This window comes from Bombina bombina, chromosome 1 (genome assembly GCF_027579735.1).
Source record: "Bombina bombina isolate aBomBom1 chromosome 1, aBomBom1.pri, whole genome shotgun sequence".
Classification (NCBI taxonomy): Eukaryota; Metazoa; Chordata; class Amphibia; order Anura; family Bombinatoridae; genus Bombina; species Bombina bombina.
Window position 1 is genome coordinate 6,923,894 of NC_069499.1, and position 12,438 is coordinate 6,936,331.

Consider the following 12,438-nt stretch of genomic DNA (forward strand, 5'->3'; position numbering starts at 1 on the left):
GCTTATTACTGGCACTGTGCCTTTGTGTACTAACTTACTAGCTTATCACTGGCACTGTGCCTTTGTTTAATAACTTACTAACTTATCACTGGCACTGTGCCTTTGTGTACTAACTTACTAGCTTATTACTGGCACTGTACCTTTGTGTACTAACTTACTAGCTTATCACTGGCACTGTGCCTTTGTTTAATAACTTACTAACTTATCACTGGCACTGTGCCTTTGTGTACTAACTTACTAGCTTATTACTGGCACTGTACCTTTGTGTACTAACTTAGTAGCTTATCACTGGCACTGTGCCTTTGTTTAATAACTTACTAACTTATCACTGGCACTGTGCCTTTGTTTAATAACTTACTAACTTATCACTGGCACTGTGCCTTTGTTTAATAACTTAATAGCTTTTCACTGGTACTGTACTACTAACTTACTAGCTTATCACTGGCACTGTGCCTTTGTTTATAACTTACTAGCTTATCACTGGCACTCTGCCTTTGTGTACTAACTTACTAGCTTATTACTGGCACTGTGCCTTTGTGTACTAACTTACTAGCTTATTACTGGCACTGTGCCTTTGTGTACTAACTTACTAGCTTATTACTGGCACTGTGCCTTTGTGTACTAACTTACTAGCTTTTTACTGGCACTGTGCCTTTGTGTACTAACTTACTAGCTTATTACTGGCACTGTGCCTTTGTGTACTAACTTACTAGCTTTTTACTGGCACTGTGCCTTTGTGTACTAACTTACTAACTTATCACTGGTACTGTACCTTTGTGTACTAACTTACTAACTTATCACTGGTACTGTACCTTTGTGTACTAACTTACTAGCTTATCACTGGTACTGTGCCTTTGTGTTCTAACTTACTAGCTTATCACTGGCACTGTGCCTTTGTGTACTAACTTACTAGCTTATCACTGGTACTGTGCCTTTGTGTACTAATTTACTAGCTTATCACTGGCACTGTGCCTTTGTGTACTAACTTACTAGCTTATTACTGGCACTGTACCTTTGTGTACTAACTTACTAGCTTTTTACTGGCACTGTGCCTTTGTGTACTAACTTACTAACTTATTACTGGCACTGTACCTTTGTGTACTAACTTACTAGCTTATTACTGGCACTGTACCTTTGTGTACTAACTTACTAGCTTATTACTGGCACTGTACCTTTGTGTACTAACTTACTAGCTTATCACTGGCACTGTGCCTTTGTGTACTAACTTACTAGCTTATCACTGGCACTGTACCTTTGTGTACTAACTTACTAGCTTATTACTGGCACTGTACCTTTGTGTACTAACTTACTAGCTTATCACTGGCACTGTGCCTTTGTTTAATAACTTACTAGCTTATCACTGGCACTGTGCCTTTGTTTAATAACTTAATAGCTTTTCACTGGTACTGTACTACTAACTTACTAGCTTATTACTGGTACTGTGCCTTTGTGTACTAACTTACTAGCTTATTACTGGCACTGTACCTTTGTGTACTAACTTACTAGCTTATTACTGGCACTGTACCTTTGTGTACTAACTTACTAGCTTATTACTGGCACTGTGCCTTTGTGTACTAACTTACTAGCTTATCACTGGCACTGTGCCTTTGTGTACTAACTTACTAGCTTTTTACTGGCACTGTGCCTTTGTGTACTAACTTACTAACTTATTACTGGTACTGTACCTTTGTGTACTAACTTACTAGCTTATCACTGGCACTGTACCTTTGTGTACTAATTTACTAGCTTATCACTGGCACTGTGCCTTTGTGTACTAACTTACTAGCTTATTACTGGTACGGTACCTTTGTGTTCTAATTTACTAGCTTATCACTGGCACTGTGCCTTTGTGTACTAATTTACTAGCTTATCACTGGCACTGTACCTTTGTGTACTAACTTACTAGCTTATCACTGGCACTGTGCCTTTGTGTACTAACTTACTAGCTTATCACTGGCACTGTGCCTTTGTTTATAACTTACTAGCTTATCACTTGCACTCTGCCTTTGTGTACTAACTTACTAGCTTATTACTGGCACTGTGCCTTTGTGTACTAACTTACTAGCTTATCGCTGGCACTGTACCTTTGTGTACTAACTTACTAGCTTATCACTGGTACTGTGCCTTTGTGTACTAACTTACTAGCTTATCACTTTCACTGTACCTTTGTGTACTAACTTACTAGCTTATCACTGGCACTGTACCTTTGTGTACTAACTTACTAGCTTATCACTGACACTTTACCTTTGTGTACTAACTTACTAGCTTATTACTGGCACTGTACCTTTGTGTACTAACTTACTAACTTATTACTGGCACTGTGCCTTTGTGTACTAACTTACTAGCTTATCACTGGTACTGTGCCTTTGTGTACTAACTTACTAGCTTATCACTGGCACTTTACCTTTGTGTACTAACTTACTAGCTTATCACTGGTACTGTGCCGTTGTGTACTAACTTACTAGCTTATTACTGGCACTGTGCCTTTGTGTACTAACTTACTAGCTTATCACTGGCACTTTACCTTTGTGTACTAACTTACTAGCTTATCACTGGTACTGTGCCTTTGTGTACTAACTTACTAGCTTATTACTGGCACTGTGCCTTTGTTTAATAACTTACTAGCTTATTACTGGCACTGTGCCTTTGTTTAATAACTTACTAGCTTATCACTGGCACTGTGCCTTTGTGTACTAACTTACTACTGGCACTGTGCCTTTGTGTACTAACTTACTAGCTTATCACTGGCACTGTGCCTTTGTTTAATAACTTACTAGCTTATCACTGGCACTGTGCCTTTGTGTACTAACTTACTACTGGCACTGTGCCTTTGTGTACTAACTTACTAGCTTATCACTGGCACTGTGCCTTTGTTTAATAACTTACTAGCTTATCACTGGCACTGTGCCTTTGTGTACTAACTTACTAGCTTATTACTGGCACTGTACCTTTGTGTACTAACTTACTAGCTTATCACTGGCACTGTACCTTTGTGTACTAACTTATTAGCTTATCACTGGCACTGTGCCTTTGTGTACTAACTTACTAGCTTTCTACTGGCACTGTGCCTTTGTGTACTAACTTACTAGCTTATCACTGGCACTGTGCCTTTGTTTAATAACTTATTAGCTTATCACTGGCACTGTGCCTTTGTGTACTAACTTACTAACTTATTACTGGCACTGTGCCTTTGTGTACTAACTTACTAGCTTATCATACTGGCACTGTACCTTTGTGTACTAACTTACTAGCTTATCACTGGCACTGTACCTTTGTGTACTAACTTACTAGCTTATCACTGGCACTTTACCTTTGTGTACTAACTTACTAGCTTTTTACTGGCACTGTGCCTTTGTGTACTAACTTACTAACTTATCACTGGCACTGTGCCTTTGTTTAATAACTTACTAGCTTATCACTGGCACTGTGCCTTTGTGTACTAACTTACTAGCTTATCACTGGCACTGTGCCTTTGTTTAATAACTTACTAGCTTATCACTGGCACTGTGCCTTTGTGTACTAACTTACTAACTTATCACTGGCACTGTGCCTTTGTGTACTAACTTACTAGCTTATCACTGGCACTTTACCTTTGTGTACTAACTTACTAGCTTATCACTGGCACTTTACCTTTGTGTACTAACTTACTAGCTTATCACTGGCACTTTACCTTTGTGTACTAACTTACTAGCTTATCACTGGCACTGTACCTTTGTGTACTAACTTACTAGCTTATCACTGGCACTTTACCTTTGTGTACTAACTTACTAGCTTATCACTGTCACTGTACCTTTGTGTACTTACTTACTAGCTTATCACTTGCACTGTGCCTTTGTGTACTAACTTACTAGCTTATCACTGGCACTGTGCCTTTGTGTACTAACTTACTAGCTTATCACTGGCACTGTGCCTTTGTGTACTAACTTACTAGCTTATCACTGGCACTGTGCCTTTGTGTACTAACTTACTAGCTTTTTACTGGCACTGTGCCTTTGTGTACTAACTTACTAGCTTATCACTGGCACTGTGCCGTTGTGTACTAACTTACTAGCTTATTACTGGCACTGTGCCTTTGTGTACTAACTTACTAGCTTATCACTGGCACTGTGCCTTTGTTTATAACTTACTAGCTTATCACTGGTACTGTACCTTTGTGTACTAACTTACTAGCTTATTACTGGCACTGTGCCTTTGTTTAATAACTTACTAGCTTATCATACTGGCACTGTACCTTTGTGTACTAACTTACTAGCTTATCACTGGCACTGTACCTTTGTGTACTAACTTACTAGCTTATCACTGGCACTGTGCCTTTGTGTACTAACTTACTAGCTTATTACTGGCACTGTGCCTTTGTGTACTAACTTACTAACTTATTACTGGCACTGTGCCTTTGTGTACTAACTTACTAGCTTATCATCACTGGCACTGTACCTTTGTGTACTAACTTGCTAGCTTATCACTGGCACTGTGCCTTTGTTTAATAACTTACTAGCTTATCACTGGCACTGTGCCTTTGTTTAATAACTTACTAGCTTATTACTGGCACTGTACCTTTGTGTACTAAATAGCTTATCACTGGTTCTGTGCCTTTGTGTACTAACTTACTAGCTTATTACTGGCACTGTGCCTTTGTGTACTAACTTAATAGCTTATCACTGGCACTGTACCTTTGTTTAATAACTTACTAGCTTATCACTGGTACTGTACCTTTGTTTAATAACTTACTAGCTTATCACTGGTACTGTGCCTTTGTGTACTAACTTACTAGCTTATCACTGGTACTGTGCCTTTGTGTACTAACTTACTAGCTTATCACTGGCACTGTGCCTTTGTGTACTAACTTACTAGCTTATCACTGGTACTGTGCCTTTGTGTACTAACTTACTAGCTTATCACTGGCACTGTGCCTTTGTGTACTAACTTACTAACTTATCACTGGTACTGTGCCTTTGTGTACTAACTTACTAGCTTATCACTGGTACTGTGCCTTTGTGTACTAACTTACTAGCTTATCAGTGGCACTGTGCCTTTGTGTACTAACTTACTAGCTTATCACTGGCACTGTGCCTTTGTGTACTAACTTACTAGCTTATCACTGGCACTGTACCTTTGTGTACTAACTTACTAGCTTATCACTGGCACTGTGCCTTTGTGTAATAACTTACTAGCTTATCACTGGTACTGTGCCTTTGTGTACTAACTTACTAGCTTATCACTGGCACTGTGCCTTTGTGTACTAACTTACTAGCTTATCACTGGCACTGTACCTTTGTGTACTAACTTACTAGCTTATCACTGGCACTGTACCTTTGTGTACTAACTTACTAGCTTATCACTGGCACTGTGCCTTTGTGTAATAACTTACTAGCTTATTACTGGCACTGTGCCTTTGTTTACTAACTTACTAGCTTATTACTGGCACTGTGCCTTTGTGTACTAACTTACTAGCTTATTACTGGCACTGTGCCTTTGTGTACTAACTTACTAACTTATCACTGGTACTGTACCTTTGTGTACTAACTTACTAGCTTATCACTTGCACTCTGCCTTTGTGTACTAACTTACTAGCTTATCACTTGCACTGTGCCTTTGTGTACTAACTTACTAGCTTATCACTTGCACTGTGTCTTTGTGTACTAACTTACTATCTTATCATTGGCACTGTGCCTTTGTGTACTAACTTACTATCTTATCATTGGCACTGTACCTTTGTGTACTAACTTACTATCTTATCATTGGCACTGTGCCTTTGTGTACTAACTTACTAGCTTATCACTTGCACTGTGCCTTTGTGTACTAACTTACTAGCTTATCACTTGCACTCTGCCTTTGTGTACTAACTTACTATCTTATCATTGGCACTGTGCCTTTGTGTACTAACTTACTAGCTTATCACTTGCACTGTGCCTTTGTGTACTAACTTACTAGCTTATCACTGGCACTGTGCCTTTGTGTACTAACTTACTAGCTTATCACTTGCACTGTGCCTTTGTGTACTAACTTACTATCTTATCACTGGCACTGTGTCTTTGTGTACTAACTTACTATCTTATCATTGGCACTGTGCCTTTGTGTACTAACTTACTAGCTTATCACTTGCACTGTGCCTTTGTGTACTAACTTACTAGCTTATTACTGGCACTCTGCCTTTGTGTACTAACTTACTACAAGCCTCCCAACATTAGTGACCCGGAGGAAACTCAACTACTTATCCAAATAGGTAAGGCTGCTAATAACAGTGTTGTAATTATGGGAGATTTTAACTACCCTGATATAAACTGGGCCAATGAAACTAGTAATTCAGCTAAGGGGGATAGATTTTTAAATGTTCTCAGGGATAACTTCTTGTCACAATTAATAGAGGAGCCAACTAGGAGTAAAGCTATATTGGATTTAGTGCTATCAAACAATACAGATATAATATCAAACATAGAAGTTAAAGAACATTTGGGTAACAGTGATCATAACATGGTCACATTTAAAATCTATTTTCAAATGCAGTGTTTTAAAGGCTTAACTAAGACTTTTAATTTCAAGAAAGCAAAATTCAACGATTTAAGGAAATCATTAAATAATATAAATTGGGACAATGTATTTTCTAATAAAAATACAGAGGATAAATGGATAATATTTAAAAATGTGTTAAATAAATATACATATCAATACATACCATATGGTTATAAAAGTAAAAATAAAAAAACAAAGCCATTATGGCTAAATAAAAATGTGTTAAGAGAAATTAGGAAAAAACGTAGGGCATTTAAATTATTAAAAGAAAATAGTACAGACTCAACATACAATATTTATAAGGAATGTAACAAAGCATGCAAAAAAGCAATCAAATTAGCCAAAATTGAAAATGAAAAATTAATTGCTAAGGATTCTAAGTCTAACCCTAAAAGGTTCTTTAAGTACATAAATAGCAAAAAATCTAAGAAGGATAATATAGGTACATTAAAATGTGTGGAGGGTAGCATGATAAATAATGACAGGGAGAAGGCTGAGGTACTAAACCAGTTTTTTTCTTCAGTATACACAAGAGAAGAACCATTGAATGATACTTTTGAACATAATAGAACATGCCAGTCCATACCACTAACTGGGTTTTGTTTAGAGGATATCAGGAAAAAACTGGAAAATATTAAGGTAAATAAAACTCCAGGCCCAGATGGAATACACCCAAGGGTGTTAAGGGAACTTAGCACTGTTATAGACAAACCTTTACTCTTAATTTTTCAAGACTCATTATCCTCAGGCATGGTACCCCAGGATTGGCGTAAAGCTGATGTGGTGCCACTCTTCAAAAAGGGAAGCAGGGATGATCCAGGAAGCTATAGACCAGTTAGTCTGACATCAATAGTGGGGAAGATATTTGAAGAGATTATAAGGGATTATATTGATGAGCATATTCGTGTAAACAAGATTATGAGTTCTAATCAGCATGGCTTTAGGAGAAATAGATCATGTCAAACTAATCTAATTAGATTCTACGAGGAAGTAAGTCAAAATATAGATAAAGGGGAATCAGTTGATGTGATATACTTAGATTTTGCAAAGGCATTTGATACAGTGCCACATGAGAGATTAATGCACAAAATTAAGGGACTGGGAATAGCTGAAAATGTTAGCTCATGGATAAATAACTGGATAAAAGATAGGGAGCAACGAGTAGTAGTAAATGGATCATACTCAGATTGGACAAAGGTAATCAGTGGCGTCCCCCAGGGATCAGTACTGGGCCCTGTTCTTTTTAATATTTTTATAAATGACTTGGAGCAAGGATTAAATAGCGACATCTCTATTTTTGCAGATGATACTAAGTTAAGTAAGTAGCAAAAAAGATTTGTTCCAGCCACCAATAGTTAAAAAACCTTTATTTCTTCATATAGGGTCTTTTGACAAACATACAACGTTTCAGACCTGCTATAGGTCCTTAGTCATGTATACTGAACATACACTGATTCATCATTTAAATACTTTACACCTGGTCAATTGTTCACCTGTTGTCATGTGACTACTCATTATTGTATCACTGCCATCTTGTGGCCATCTAACATATATATTCCTATTGAAAAAAAGCATTCTGAATAGTCACATTGAAAAGGTTTAAGTATCAAACAATGTTAATAGATAAAATCATATGTACAAAATTAAAATAGAAGAAATCTTACGCACAATATGCAGATATGCCATTGCTGTTTACTTGTTATTTAAATGTTAATTTGGACTCTTTCATTTTAGAGTTGATTTCAAAAAATTGCTGCTAAAGATTATATGGATTACTGTCAATTTGAACACTGTAGGCCTATTTTGAAAATAATCTTTTACTTTTCTCTTTAGTCTTTTTATGTGTAAAGATAATTTTTGTAAACCGGCTGGGCTGCCTTGACATAACTAGTGAGCATGGAGAAAAAATATCTTATCTAAGCTCATTAGATGCTCCAGGATATAACCAGACCTGTAACCCTATAGACCAAAATCCTGTAACAGAGACTATGGATGTATGCACGAAAGGTATAAATGATGGATCTCATTCTGTCTTGAGGGATATGGCTGTTATAAAGGGACTATCACCCAAACAGGGGATCTGCACAGAACTCTCATATGCAAATGTGGACTGTAACACTAATACCACTATTGTATTTAATGACTCACAGAATGGATATGAAATGTCTAATGTTGAAAAGGTTGATGCACAGGTTGATTCACATATTGTTTTTAAAGGTTTAAATAAATCATTACATGATATTACACACCAGAATTCACAGTATAACACACAGCACTTAGAAGAGAATTTAATTTTTAATTTGTCTAATTTGAAAATGACAAAAGAGCAAGAAACAGCTCTTAATAAAGGATTATCCTATTGCCTAGAGAATTATTGTGATGAATTTAAAATTCAACAAGATCTACAGAGGTTCTATAGGAAACTGAGGCTAAAGATTTATTTCTCTATGCAAAGGGATAACATAAATGACACCAACACAATTAATAAAATAAAGTTTAATGACATTAGGCACTTTGGTCTATCTAAAAAAAGCACTTTTTCACCAGCATCCACACATAGTGCAGCCACATATGTTAATCTTGTACAGAGGGAAGTGGACAACTTATTTAAAAGAGAGAAAAAAAGAAAATTGGTGCAAAGAAATAGGAAAAATAATAAAGAGGATATGTCAGCCGTTAGATCTCTGAGAGAGAATAAAAATATAATCATCAAAGAGGCCGATAAGGGCGGGGCCATTGTGATTTTAAACAAATCTGATTATATAGATGAGATCAATAGGCAACTAAAAGATACCCAAGTTTATGAAATACTGACTAGAGATCCCACCATACAGATTAATAAAGGGATAAATAACATCTTAACTCTGGCTACACAAAGAGATATTATAACAGACAAGTTTAAGGAGGCCTTATATGTAACAGATCCAATTAGGCCAGTAATATATGTACTACCAAAGGTACATAAATCCTTAAGAAATCCCCCAGGACGCCCTATTGTGGCAGGGATGGGTTCAGTATTTTCTAATATTTCCATCTTCTTGGATAAAGTATTGCAGCCTTTAGTTAAGAACACTACATCTTACATTAGGGACACTAATGATTTTTTGGCTAAATTACAGGACTTAGGACATGTAGGTGATAAATGTATTTTGTTTTCATTAGATGTCTCAAGCCTTTACACATCTATCAAACATACAACAGGGATCTCATCTGTGGAACATATGCTTAGATCTAGTAAGAGTTATACTGAGGCAGATATCTGGTTTCTAATAGAACTTCTATCTATTATTCTTTATCAGAATTATTTTCTGTTCATGGATACATATTATCTGCAGAAACAGGGTACAGCAATGGGCTCCAACGTTGCCCCCTCATACGCCAACATTTTCATGAATAGCTTTGAGGAATACTTTGTGTACCCTCATGGCTTGTTCCAGCTCTATGGCGCCTCCTGGTGGAGGTACATTGATGACGTGTTTGGCGTGTGGGGGGGTGACGTTGGTAGCCTATTGTCCTTTGTTGAAGATCTTAACAATTCTGTCAATGGATTAAAATTCACTTTAAATATGAGTGAAATTGGAATTGAGTTCCTAGACACCTATGTATACTTTAAGGATGGTTTCTTAAAAACAGATATCCATACAAAAGATACAGATAAGAACAACATATTGAAATATGGAAGTCACCATCCAGATAGTATCTTCAGGGCCATTCCAAAGAGCCAATTTTTAAGGGTTAAACGCATAGTGTCTGAGGAGAATAGATGCAAGCAAAGGTTGGAGGAGATGGCTGACAAATTTATCAATAGAGGGTATCCAATATCACTAATTAAGGAACAACTAGATGTAGTTAACAATAAAGAATTACCTAAAAGGTACAAAAGTAAAGAAGCAGATCGTCTAGTGTTTGTAACACAGTTCAATGAATTTAGTCAGAAGATCAATGGTATTTTAAGAAAGCATTGGCACATCCTAAGGGACTGTAACCCTCAAGTGAATGAGTTTAAAGAAAATTTTATGACAGCATACAGAAGAAATAGAAGTATCAAAGATAGCCTTGTACATTCAGATATAGGCAGTAACAGATTGAACATACAGAAGACTATAGGCCCTAGGAGAGATGGATGTTATCCCTGTTTGAACTGCAGTAACTGCAGTTCAATGATTAAAGGCGAATATTTCTCTCACCCCACAAATGGTAGAAAATACAAAATTAATAAATATCTTACTTGCAGGTCATGTTACTGTATTTATTTGATCAAGTGTCCATGTGGTCTGATCTATTTGGGCGAGACCTGTAGAGAGGTAAGGGAGAGGATAACAGAACATAAGTCCAATATTAGATGTAAGAACAAAGAGGCTCCTGTATCCTCTCACTTCCTCTCTATGGGTCATAACATCAGCCAGCTCAGATTCCAAATAATTGAACAGATTGAGAGACCAAGGAGGGGGGGTAATAGAGAACATATACTAAAAACAAGAGAGATGTTTTGGATATACAAATTGGAAAGCTTAATACCTAAGGGTATGAACAAAGAATTCGATTGGAGTTTGTTTTACTAAATATTTGTTTTTCCTAAAACATCTCTATGAATATGTAAATCTTCCCTTTCTAATGGGCTGAGTATCATGATACCTGCATTTCTTTAATCTAAAATAATTTTCTAACAACCCCTTTTAATGGGCTGAGTAAAATTGAAGGGAGATTTTTTTGGAAAAAAATTTTTTTTACAAAAATTATCTTTACACATAAAAAGACTAAAGAGAAAAGTAAAAGATTATTTTCAAAATAGGCCTACAGTGTTCAAATTGACAGTAATACATTTAATCTTTAGCAGCAATTTTTTGAAATCAACTCTAAAATGAAAGAGTCCAAATTAACATTTAAATAACAAGTAAACAGCAATGGCATATCTGCATATTGTGCGTAAGATTTCTTCTATTTTAATTTTGTACATATGATTTTATCTATTAACATTGTTTGATACTTAAACCTTTTCAATGTGACTATTCAGAATGCTTTTTTTCAATAGGAATATATATGTTAGATGGCCACAAGATGGCAGTGATACAATAATGAGTAGTCACATGACAACAGGTGAACAATTGACCAGGTGTAAAGTATTTAAATGATGAATCAGTGTATGTTCAGTATACATGACTAAGGACCTATAGCAGGTCTGAAACGTTGTATGTTTGTCAAAAGACCCTATATGAAGAAATAAAGGTTTTTTAACTATTGGTGGCTGGAACAAATCTTTTTTGCTACTTGAAGTATTTGCAGGATAAGGCAGATCCTGGGTTCCGTGCCCCACAAGCCACATATCTGTTGGTGCTGTTTTCCACACTTTACTAAGTTAAGTAAGGTCATAAGGTCAGAGCAGGACGAACTGTCTTTACAAAGGGATTTGCTAAAATTAGAACTATGGGCAAGTGAATGGAAAATGAGATTTAATACGGAAAAATGCAAGGTTCTACATTTTGGAAGTAAAAATAAGCAGGCTACGTATTTTTTAAATGGGACAAGACTTAGCCAAACACAGGAGGAAAGGGATTTGGGAGTAGTAATAGATAACAAGCTAAAGATGGGTGCACAATGCAGGGCAGCGGCTTCAAAGGCTAATAAGATACTAGCATGTATTAAAAGAGGTATTGATTCAAGGGAGGAAAGCATAATTCTGTCATTATATAAAGCCCTGGTAAGACCTCACCTTGAGTTTGGAGTGCAGTTCTGGGGACCAATTGCTAAAAAAGATATTGCAGAACTAGAAAAAGTTCAGAGAAGGGCCACAAAGCTAATAAGGGGATTGGAGAAATTAACCTATGAGGAGAGGCTAGCCAAACTGGGTCTGTTTTCTTTAGAAAAAAGGCGCTTGAGAGGTGACATGATTACTTTATATAAATATATTCAAGGCCCATATACAGAGAT